Here is an 11762-nt window from a genome sequence, read left to right on the forward strand (position 1 = left end):
CTACCATTCACTGTATATTCCCTACCTGCATTAGACCTTCCAAAATGCATTACCTCACATTTGTCCGGATTAAACTCCATCTGCCATCTCTCCGCCCAAGTCTCCAAACAATCTAAATCCTGCTATATCCTTTGACAATCCTCATCGCTATCCGCAATTCCACCTACCTTTGTGTCGTCTGCAAACTTACTAATCAGACCAGTTACATTTTCCTCCAAATCATTTATGTATACTATGAACAGCAAAGGTCCCAGCACTGATCCCTGCGGAACATCACTAGTCACAGCCCTACAATTAGAAAAGCACCCTTCCATTGCTACTCTCTGCCTTCTATGACCTAGCCAGTTCTGTATCCACCTTGCCAGCTCACCCCTGATCCCATGTGACTTCACCTTTTGTACCAGCCTACCATGAGGGACCTTGTCAAAGGCTTTACTGAAGTCCATGTAGACAACATCCACTGCCCTACCTGCATCAATCATCTTTGTGACCTCTTTGAAAAACTCAATCATGTTAGTGAGACACGACCTCCCTTCACAAAACCATGCTGCCTCTCAATAATACGTCCATTTGCTTCCAAATGCGAGTAGATCCTGTCTCGAAGAATTCTCTCCAGTAATTTCCCTACCACTGATGTAAGGCTCACCGGCCTGTAGTTCCCTGGGTTATCCTTGCTACCCTTCTTAAACAAAGGAACAACATTGGCTATTCTCCAGTCCTGAAGACAGTGAGGATCCAAAGATTTCTCTCAAGGCCTCAGCAATTTCCTCTCTAGCCTCCTTCAGTGTTCTGGGGTAGATCCCATCCGGCCCTGGGGACTTATCTACCTTAATATATTTCAAGACGCCCAACACCTCGTCTTTTTGGATCTCAATGTGACCCAGGCTATCGACATACCCTCCTCCAGACTCAACATCCAGGTGGAGTTCGCCCTGCTCAGTGCTTCGCTCCAGAGTCCCCACCCTACCTCTGTCCCTAGTTCATCCTCCCATTTTTGTCTGGTCTCGTCCAGTGGAGTCCGGGCTCTGTCCAGTAGCTGTCCATATATTTTCCCACATAGCCCCCACTTCTCGCTGCTTGTGCCTATCAGGTCCTCTAGGAGTGTGCTTTCTGAGACCCCGGGGTACCCTACTGTCTCTTTGCAGAGGAAGTGTTTTGTTTGGAGGTGTCTCAATTCCTGTCCTTTTGCTAGTTCCAACTTCTTCATCAGTGCGTCCAGTGTCGCCACTCTGTGCCCTATGTAGAAGTCCCCGACCGTCAGTGTGCCCCCGTCCCGCCTCCATCTTTTGAAGGTGGTATCCAGCATGGCTGGGGGGAATCTGTGATTGTTGCAGATGGGGGCCATGAGGGACATTTCGGCTATTCCGAAGTGCTGTCTCAACTGGGTCCACGTTCTCAGCATGGCCGCTACCACTGGGCTCGTTGGGTATCTTGTTCAGGAGGATGAGAGTGCTGCTGTGGCCATGGCCCGGAAGGTCGTTCCTTTACAGGATGCCTCCTCTATCTGTACCCAATCTGTGTCGGGTTCTTGTACCCATCCCCTCACTTCTTTCTGCCGCCGCTGCCCAGTGGTAGTATTATAGGTTTTGTAAGGCCAAGTGCCAGTTTGGGAATTCTTCGATTTGTCTCCCCCCCCCCCCCCACACACACACACACACACAAACACCATGATTAGATTGTCTATGTTTTGGAGAAGGGTGTGGTAGTATGACTAGGGACATTACGGCACCCTAGAACCGAGCTGCCATTGGTGCAGAAGACTCGCTGCCCATTGGCCCAGGCAAGTCATGTGCCTCTCTGCCGATTGGCTGAGGCAGGGTCATGTGCCTCCCTTGCCAGTTGGCTGAGAGGTAGGTAGCTCCGCCTACGAGGCGGAGTATAAGAACCCGGTACTGGCTGGCAGCTGGCCTTTCTCTCTGTCCGTCTACTGCCGGGCACATATCTTGTGCATTAAAGCCTGTCGTTTGGAACTACTTCTCGTCTCGTGTCCGATTGACGGTGCATCAATTTAATGCACAATAATTTTTGAAATGGAACTTCGGATCAAGCCAGAATGCCTCCGAATCAGCCCGCAAGCCACAAATGCGTCAGCAACGTTTAAACACTGGCTGGTGTGTTTTAACAGATACCTCAACACAGCAGAAAACCGCCCGATGAGGGAACAGAAACTCCACATCCTCCACTCGTGCGTGGGCACCGCTGTCTGCACTCACATAGAGGATAAACCCAACTATGATGCAGCTATGGACCTGCTGAAGGGACATTTCATCAGGCCCGTGAACCGGGTCTACGCACGGCACCTCCTGGCTATGAGACAGAAATTCCTCAGTTAGTCCCTCGACGAATTCTACCAGGCCCTCATTGTCCTGCGGAGAAATTGCACCTGCCCGCAAGTCTCTGCGGCCGAGCATACCGAACTTCTGATCAGAGACGCTTTCGTTGCGGTTATGCAATCGTCCCAAATACGCCAGAGAATCCTGGAAAAAGGACACTTTAAGCCTCGCTGAGGCACGGACACTCGCATACTCCTTAGATGTCGCTGACCGCAACACCCGCGCGTATGCTCCCGACAGCGCGGCAGCCCCCTGGGCAGCGTGGAACGCGACCCCACTCACCTCCGCAGACTCAGACCCCCCTCAGGCCTGCGCCGCGAGGCGCTCCGACAAGCCCACAGGGCCCCGCTGCTACTTTTGCGGCCAGGCCAAGCACCCCTGCCCGCGCTGCCCGGCCCGCACCGCAACCTGCAAAAGCTGCGGCAAGAAGGGCCACTTTGCGGCCATCTGTCAGTCAAAGTCGGTCGCTGCCGTCCCAAGCAGTGACCGCGGGTCCCCCCCCCCCCCCCCGCCGCGCTCCTCTAGGGCCCCGTGCGGCCCGTGGACCTCGCTGCCCCCACCCCCACCGCCACAAGTGATCCCCGGACGCTGCCATTTTGGGCCCCCGACACCACGTGCAATCCCTGGGCGCTGCCATTTTGGACCCCCGACTCCACGTGCGACCCCCAGGCACCGCCATCTTGTTCACCCCCCACCACGTGCGGCCGATGGTCGCCACCATCTTGTATCGGCACGGAGGACCCCACAAGTGACCACTTGCTGCTGGATGACGACTCTGAGTTCCTGCCACGACTCGCCTCGGTGACGTTGGATCAGTCACGGCCCCGCATGCTTTCCACGGCGACCACCAAGATCCTCCTCAATGGCCACGAGACGAGCTGCCTGCTGGACTCCAGGAGCACAGAAAGTTTCGTCCACCCCAACACGGTAAGACGCTGCGCGCTCCCCGTCAACCCAGTGAAACAAAAAATCGCTCTGGCCTCCGGTTCACACTCGGTCCAGATCACAGGGTGCTGCGTAGCGGACCTCACGGTCCAGGGGAGGGTGTTTAAAAATGATAAGCTCCTCGTCCTTCCCCGCCTCTGTGCGGCAGCACTCCTGGGATTAGATTTCCCGTGCAACCTCCAGAGCTTAACATTCAAATTCGGCGGCCCTATTCCCCCCCTTACTGTCTGCATCCTCGCGTCCCTCAAGGTCGACCCCCCATCCTTGATTGCAAACCTCACCCCGGATTGCAAACCTGTTGCCACCAGGAGCAGACGGTACAGTGCCCAGGACCGGACCTTCATCAGGTCCGAAGTCCAAAGGCTTCTGAAGGAAGGGGTCATCGAGGCTAGCAACAGCCCCTGGCGAGCGCAAGTGCTGGTGGTTAAGACCGGGGAGAAAAATCGGATGGTCATAGACTACAGTCAGACCATCAACAGGTTTACGCAGCTGGACGCGTATCCTCTCCCACGTATCTCCGACCTGGTCAACAGGATCGCGCAGTACAAGGTTTTTTCCATGGTGGACCTCAAGTCCGCCTACCACCAGCTCCCCATCCGCACGAGTGACCGAAAGTACACTGCGTTCGAAGCGGATGGGCGACTCTACCACTTTTTAAGGGTTCCATTCGGTGTCACAAATTGGGTCTCGGTCTTCCAAAGGGAGATGGACCGAATGTTCGACCAATACGGTTTACGGGCAACCTTCCCGTATCTCGACAACGTCACCATCTGCGGCCATGACCAGCAGGACCATGACACCAACCTCCGCAAATTCATCCGTACCGCAAAACTCCTTAACCTCACTTACAATAAGGATAAGTGCATGTTCAGCACCGACCGTCAAGCCATCCTTGGCTACGTAGTGCGTAACAGAGTGATAGACCCCGACCCCAAACGCATGCGTCCCCTAATGGAACTCCCCCTCCCCAACTCCCTCAAAGCCCTCGAGTGCTGTCTGAGCTTCATTTCCTATTATGCCCAGTGGGTCCCAAACTATGCTGACAAAGCCCGCCCTCTCATCCAGTCCACCACCTTTCCCCTGTCAATGGAGGCCTGCCAGGCCTTTAGCCGCATCAAGGCAGACATTGCAACGGCCACGATGCGCGCTATTGGCGAGTCCCTACCCTTCCAAGTCGAGAGCGACGTGTCTGATGTAGCTCTGCCGGCCACCCTCAACCAAGCGGGCAGACCCGTGGCCTTCTTCTCCCGGACCCTCCACGCTTCCGAACTCCGCCACTCCTCAGTGGAAAAGGAGGCACAGGCCACAGTCGAAGCTGTGCGACATTGGAGGCACTATCTGGCCAGCAGGAGGTTTACCCTCCTCACAGACTAACGGTCAGTGGCCTTTATGTTTGCTAATGCACAGAGGGGCAAGATCAAGAACGTCAAGATCTTGCGGTGGCGGATCAAGTTGTCCACGTACAACTACAATATCTTGTATTGACCTGGGAAGCTAAACAAGCCTTCCGATGCCCTGTCCAGTGGCACCTATGTCAACGCGCAGATTGACCGCCTACGAACCCTCCACGCGGACCTCTGCCATCCTGGGGTCACCTGCTTCTTTCATTTCATTAAGACTCGCAACCTGCCCTACTCCATTGAGGAGGTCAGGACTGTGACCAGGGAATGCCACATCTGCGCGGAGTGCAAGCCGCACTTCTACCGCCTCGAACAAGCGCATCTTATTAAGGCTTCCCACCCCTTTGAACGTCTCAGCATGGACTTCAAAGTTCCCCTCCCCTCCAACAACCGCAACACGTATTTCCTAAACGTGATTGATGAGTACTCCCGCTTCCCTTTCGCCATCCCCTGCCCTGACATGACCACGGCAATGATCATTAAAGCCATCCACACCATCTTCTCCCTGTTTGGTTACCCCGCATACATCCATAGTGATCGGGGGTCCTCATTTATGAGTGATGAGCTGCGTCAATTCCTGCTCAGCAGGGGCATCGCCTCCAGCAGGACGACCAGTTACAACCCCCGGGGTAACGGACAGGTCGAGAGGGAGAACGGTACGGTCTGGAAGACCGTCCTGCTGGCCCTATGGTCCAGATATATCCCAGTCTCCCACTGGCAAGGGCTCCTCCCAGACGCCCTCCATTCTATCCGGTCGCTTCTCTGTACCGCCACGAATCAAACACCTCACAAACGTCTTCTTGTTTTTCCCAGGAAGTCTTCCTCAGGGACCCCGCTCCCAACCTGGCTGGCTACCCCCGGGCCCATCCTGCTCCGGAAGCACGTGCGGGTGCACAAGTCCGACCCATTGGTTGAAAGAGTCCAGCTACTCCATGCGAATCCGCAGTACGCGTACGTGGAGTATCCCGACGGCCAAGAGGACACTGTCTCCCTTCGGGACCTGGCACCCGCCGGAGTGCGGCCACACCCCCCAGCACCAGCACCCCCCCCCCCCCGCCCCCCCCTCCAGCCCTGACCGTCCCCGACGCCCCGTAAACCGGCCGACAGGAACCCCCTCCCCCGGCCTGGGCCCCACTAGCTCCGACCAGGGGTACGGACACAGGAACATGACCATCGCTCCCAGAGTCCAGGACGACCACCACTCTGACGTCGCCGACACCGCTGTGCAGGTACAGCAGGACATCGAAGGGACCCATCCTGCTGATTGAATCAATATGATGTGCTGATGGACTTTATGGACTCTTGTGTTCTTGTGTGTGTTCCTTGCCTGTTTCTCCATTTGTTGTTTCCCCCCCTGCCTCATACACTGTAAATAGTTATTATCGCTCTCTTGCACATTAGTCGCGGGCCAGTGGGCAGCCATGGATACATCGGTACGGCTTAAACATCTCTAGTCATACTACCAGTCTCACGTACCCGCGGGGCACCCCCCCCCCCGGTCTCTTCCTCACCCCTCCCGCTTCTGTCTCAACAGGGGGTGAATGTGGTAGTATGACTAGGGACATTACGGTACCCTAGAATCGAGCTGCCATTGGTGCAGAAGACTCGCTGTCCATTGGCCCAGGTAAGTCATGTGCCTCTCTGCCGATTGGCTGCGGCAACTCATGTGCCTCTCTGCCGGTTGGCTGAGAGGTAGGTAGCTCCGCCTACGAGGCGGAGTATAAGAACCCGTACTGGCTGGCAGTCGGCCTTTCTCTCTGTACGTCTACTGCCGGGCACATATCTTGTGCATTAAAGCCTGTCGTTTGGAACTACTTCTCGTCTCGTGTCCGATTGATGGTGTATCAAAAGGCCTTGGGGATGAAGATCGGTATGGATCTAAACAGGAAGAGGAAGCTTGGCAGTACGTTCATCTTGATCGTCTGCACTCTCCCCGCCAGAGAGAGTGGGAGTGAGCCCCACCTTTGAAGGTCTTTTCTTACTTCCTCCACCAGGCTGGTCAGGTTCCACTTGTGGATCTGTGTCCAGTCTCTGGCTATTTGGATCCCCAGGTAATGGAATCTGTTCTGGGCTGTTTTGAACGGGAGCCCCTCCAGCTCTGTTCCGCCCCCTTTTGGGTTCACTGGAAATGCCTCGCTTTTGCCCAGGTTAAGTTTGTAGCCCGAGAAGGTTCCAAACTCTTTCAGTATTTGTAGTATTGCCTTCAGTCCTTCCTGTGGCTTCGAGGCATAGAGGAGCAGGCCAGCAGAGGGCAGCAGAGCAGAGCTACTGATCAGCTGTTCTGGGGAAATTTGCATACGTGCAGTGCGGTCAGCCTAAGTCGAAGGTGAACCTGCGAAGAAGACCCAAGGAGTTTGAGTAAAGGCAAGCAACCAGCAGAGGGCAGCAGAGCAGAGCTACTGATCAGCTGTTCTGGGGAAATTTGCATACGTGCAGTGCGGTCAGCCTAAGTCGAAGGTGAACCTGCGAAGAAGACCCAAGGAGTTTGAGTAAAGGCAAGCAACCAGCAGAGGGCAGCAGAGCAGAGCTACTGATCAGCTGTTCTGGGGAAATTTGCATACGTGCAGTGCGGTCAGCCTAAGTCGAAGGTGGTTTGTGGAGGGGCTGTTGGCAACTGACAGTTAAACCCGAAACACTTTGTGAGTGTTTCCCACCCTACCTCCTCCTCTAACCAACCCCCCCACCCCACGGTGGTTGGGAAGCGGGAGCAGGGGCCTGTCGTGAAGGTGAGTGAGTGCCTTTAAATTTGCTTACCTTTCAGCGGGATCAGGGTTTGAGGTAATATCAGGTAAGCTCTTCCTTTCTTTTTCTTTTTCTTGTTTTTTTTTAATCTAGAGGGGATGTCAGGGAAGGCAGTACAATGCTCCTCCTGCAGAATGTTTGAGGTGAGGGACGCCGTCAGTGTCCCTGCTGATTTAATCTGTGGGAAGTGCACCCAACTCCAGCTCCTCAAAAACCGTGTTAGGGACCTGGAGCTTGAGCTGGATGAACTTCGGATCATTCGGGAGGCAGAGGGGGTCATAGATAGGAGCTTCAGGGAAGTAGTTACACCAAAGACTGGAGATAGATGGGTAACTGTAAGAGGGACTGGGAAGAAGCAGTCAGTGCAGGGACCCCCTGCGGTCGTTCCCCTGAGTAACAAGTATACCGTTTTGGATACTTGTGGGGGGGACGACTTACCAGGGGTAAGCCATGGGGTACGGGCCTCTGGCACGGAGTCTGTCCCTGTTGCTCAGAAGGGAAGGGGGGAAAGGAGTAGAACATTAGTAATTGGGGACTCAATAGTCAGGGGCACAGATAGGAGATTTTGTGGGAGCGAGAGAGACTCACGTTTGGTATGTTGCCTCCCAGGTGCAAGGGTACGTGATGTCTCGGATCGTGTTTTCCGGGTCCTTAAGGGGGAGGGGGAGCAGCCCCAAGTCGTAGTCCACATTGGCACTAACGACATAGGTAGGAAAGGGGACAAGGATGTCAGGCAGGCCTTTAGGGAGCTAGGATGGAAGCTCAGAGCGAGAACAAACAGAGTTGTTATCTCTGGGTTGTTGCCCGTGCCACGTGATAGTGAGATGAGGAATAGGGAGAGAGAGCAATTAAACACGTGGCTACAGGGATGGTGCAGGCGGGAGGGATTCAGATTTCTGGATAACTGGGGCTCTTTCTGGGGAAGGTGGGACCTCTATAGACAGGATGGTCTACATCTGAACCTGAGGGGCACCAATATCCTGGGGGGGAGATTTGTTAGTACTCTTTGGGGGGGTTTAAACTAATTCAGCAGGGGCATGGGAACCTGGATTGTAGTTTTGGGGTGCGAGAGATTGAGAGTAGAGAGGTCAGGAGCACAGTTTTGACTTCGCAGGAGGGCGGCAGTGTTCAGGTCTGTGGTTTGAAGTGTGTCTATTTCAATGCCAGGAGTATACGAAATAAGGTAGGGGAACTGGCAGCATGGGTTGGTACCTGGGACTTCGATGTTGTGGCCATTTCAGAGACATGGATAGAGCAGGGACAGGAATGGTTGTTGCAGGTTCCGGGGTTTAGGTGCTTTAGTAAGGTCAGAGAAGGGGGCAAAAGAGGGGGAGGTGTGGCGCTGCTAGTCAAGGACAGTATTACGGTGGTAGAAAGGATGCAAGATGGGGACTCTTCTTCCGAGGTAGTATGGGCTGAGGTTAGAAACAGGAAAGGAGAGGTCACCCTGTTGGGAGTTTTCTATAGGCCACCTAATAGTTCTAGAGATGTAGAGGAAAGGATGGCGAAGATGATTCTGGAAAAGAGCGAAAGTAACAGGGTAGTTGTTATGGGAGACTTTAACTTTCCTAATATTGACTGGAAAAGATATAGTTCGAGTACATTGGATGGGTCGTTCTTTGTACAATGTGTGCAGGAGGGTTTTCTGACACAATATGTTGACAGGCCAACAAGAGGTGAGGCCACTTTGGATTTGGTTTTGGGTAATGAACCAGGCCAGGTGTTAGATCTGGAGGTAGGTGAACACTTTGGAGACAGTGACCACAATTCGGTGACCTTTACGTTAGTGATGGAAAGGGATAAGTATACCCCGCAGAGCAAGAGTTATAGCTGGGGGAAGGGCAATTATGATGCCATTAGACATGACTTAGGATGTGTTGGTTGGAGAAGTAGGCTGCAAGGGTTGGGCACACTGGATATGTGGAGCTTGTTCAAGGAACAGCTATTGCATGTTCTTGATAAGTACGTACCAGTCAGGCAGGGAGGAAGGGGTCGAGCGAGGGAACCGTGGTTTACCAAAGAAGTGGAATCTCTTGTTAAGAGGAAGAAGGAGGCCTATGTGAAGATGAGGCGTGAAGTTTCAGTTGGGGCGCTTGATAGTTACAAGGAAGCGAGGAAGGATCTAAAGAGAGAGCTGAGACGAGCAAGGAGGGGACATGAGAAGTCTTTGGCAGGTAGGATCAAGGAAAACCCAAAAGCTTTCTATAGGTATGTCAGGAATAAAAGAATGACTAGGGTAAGAGTAGGGCCAGTCAAGGACAGTGGTGGGAAGTTGTGTGTGGAGGCTGAGGAGATAAGCGAGATACTAAATGAATACTTTTCATCAGTATTCACTCAAGAAAAAGATAATATTGTGGAGGAGAATGCTGAGACCCAGGCTATTAGAATAGATGGCATTGAGGTGCGTAGGGAAGAAGTGTTGGCAATTCTGGACAAGGTGAAAATAGATAAGTCCCCGGGGCCGGATGGGATTTATCCTAGGATTCTCTGGGAAGCCAGGGAAGAGATTGCTGAGCCTTTGGCTTTGATTTTTAGGTCATCATTGGCTACAGGAATAGTGCCAGAGGACTGGAGGATAGCAAATGTGGTCCCTTTGTTCAAGAAGGGGAGTAGAGATAACCCCGGTAACTATAGGCCGGTGAGCCTAACGTCTGTGGTGGGTAAAGTCTTGGAGAGGATTATAAAAGATACGATTTATAATCATCTAGATAGGAATAATATGATTAGGGATAGTCAGCATGGTTTTGTGAAGGGTAGGTCATGCCTCACAAACCTTATCGAGTTCTTTGAGAAGGTGACTGAACAGGTAGACGAGGGTAGAGCAGTTGATGTGGTGTATATGGATTTCAGTAAAGCGTTTGATAAGGTTCCCCACGGTCGGCTATTGCAGAAAATACGGAGGCTGGGGATTGAGGGTGATTTAGAGATGTGGATCAGAAATTGGCTAGTTGAAAGAAGACAGAGAGTGGTAGTTGATGGGAAATGTTCAGAATGGAGTTCAGTTACGAGTGGCGTACCACAAGGATCTGTTCTGGGGCCGTTGCTGTTTGTCATTTTTATAAATGACCTAGAGGAGGGCGCAGAAGGATGGGTGAGTAAATTTGCAGACGACACTAAAGTCGGTGGAGTTGTAGACAGTGCGGAAGGATGTTGCAGGTTACAGAGGGACATAGATAAGCTGCAGAGCTGGGCTGAGAGGTGGCAAATGGAGTTTAATGTGGAGAAGTGTGAGGTGATTCACTTTGGAAAGAATAACAGGAATGCGGAATATTTGGCTAATGGTAAAATTCTTGGTAGTGTGGATGAGCAGAGGGATCTCGGTGTCCATGTACATAGATCCCTGAAAGTTGCCACCCAGGTTGATAGGGTTGTGAAGAAGGCCTATGGTGTGTTGGCCTTTATTGGTAGAGGGATTGAGTTCCGGAGCCATGAGGTCATGATGCAGCTGTACCAAACTCTGGTACGGCCGCATTTGGAGTATTGCGTACAGTTCTGGTCGCCTCATTATAGGAAGGACGTGGAAGCTTTGGAACGGGTGCAGAGGAGATTTACCAGGATGTTGCCTGGTATGGAGGGAAAATCTTATAAGGAAAGGCTGATGGACTTGAGGTTGTTTTCGTTAGAGAGAAGAAGGTTAAGAGGTGACTTAATAGAGGCATACAAAATGATCAGAGGGTTAGATAGGGTGGACAGCGAGAGCCTTCTCCCGCGGATGGAGGTGGCTAGCACGAGGGGACATAGCCTTAAATTGAGGGGTAATAGATATAGGACAGAGGTCAGAGGTGGGTTTTTTACGCAAAGAGTGGTGAGGCCGTGGAATGCCCTACCTGCAACAGTAGTGAACTCGCCAACATTGAGGGCATTTAAAAATTTATTGGATAAGCATATGGATGATAAGGGCATAGTGTAGGTTAGATGGCCTTTAGTTTTTTTTTTTTCCATGTCGGTGCAACATCGAGGGCCGAAGGGCCTGTACTGCGCTGTATCGTTCTATTCTATTCTATCTGCATAGAGTGAGACTCTGTCTCCTCTCCGGATTCCCTTCCAACTTTTTGCGTCCCGCAGTGTTATCGCCAGGGGTTCGATCGCTAGCACGAACAAGAGTGGGGACAGGGGCAGCCCTGTCTTGTTCCTCTCTGCAGCTGGAAGTATTCAGAGCTGGTGGTGTTAGTTTGGACGCTCGCTTTGGGAGCGTTGTACAGGAGCCTCACCCAGGCGGTGAACCCCGCTCCGAGCCCAAACCGTTCCAGTACCTCGAGGAGGTATTTCCATTTGACTGTCGAAGGCCTTTTCTGCGTCCAGGGAGACAATCACCTCTGGTGTTCTCTCCCCGGAGCGGGTC

The sequence above is a fragment of the Scyliorhinus canicula genome, chromosome 4, assembly GCF_902713615.1.
Source record: "Scyliorhinus canicula chromosome 4, sScyCan1.1, whole genome shotgun sequence".
Lineage (NCBI taxonomy): Eukaryota > Metazoa > Chordata > Chondrichthyes > Carcharhiniformes > Scyliorhinidae > Scyliorhinus > Scyliorhinus canicula.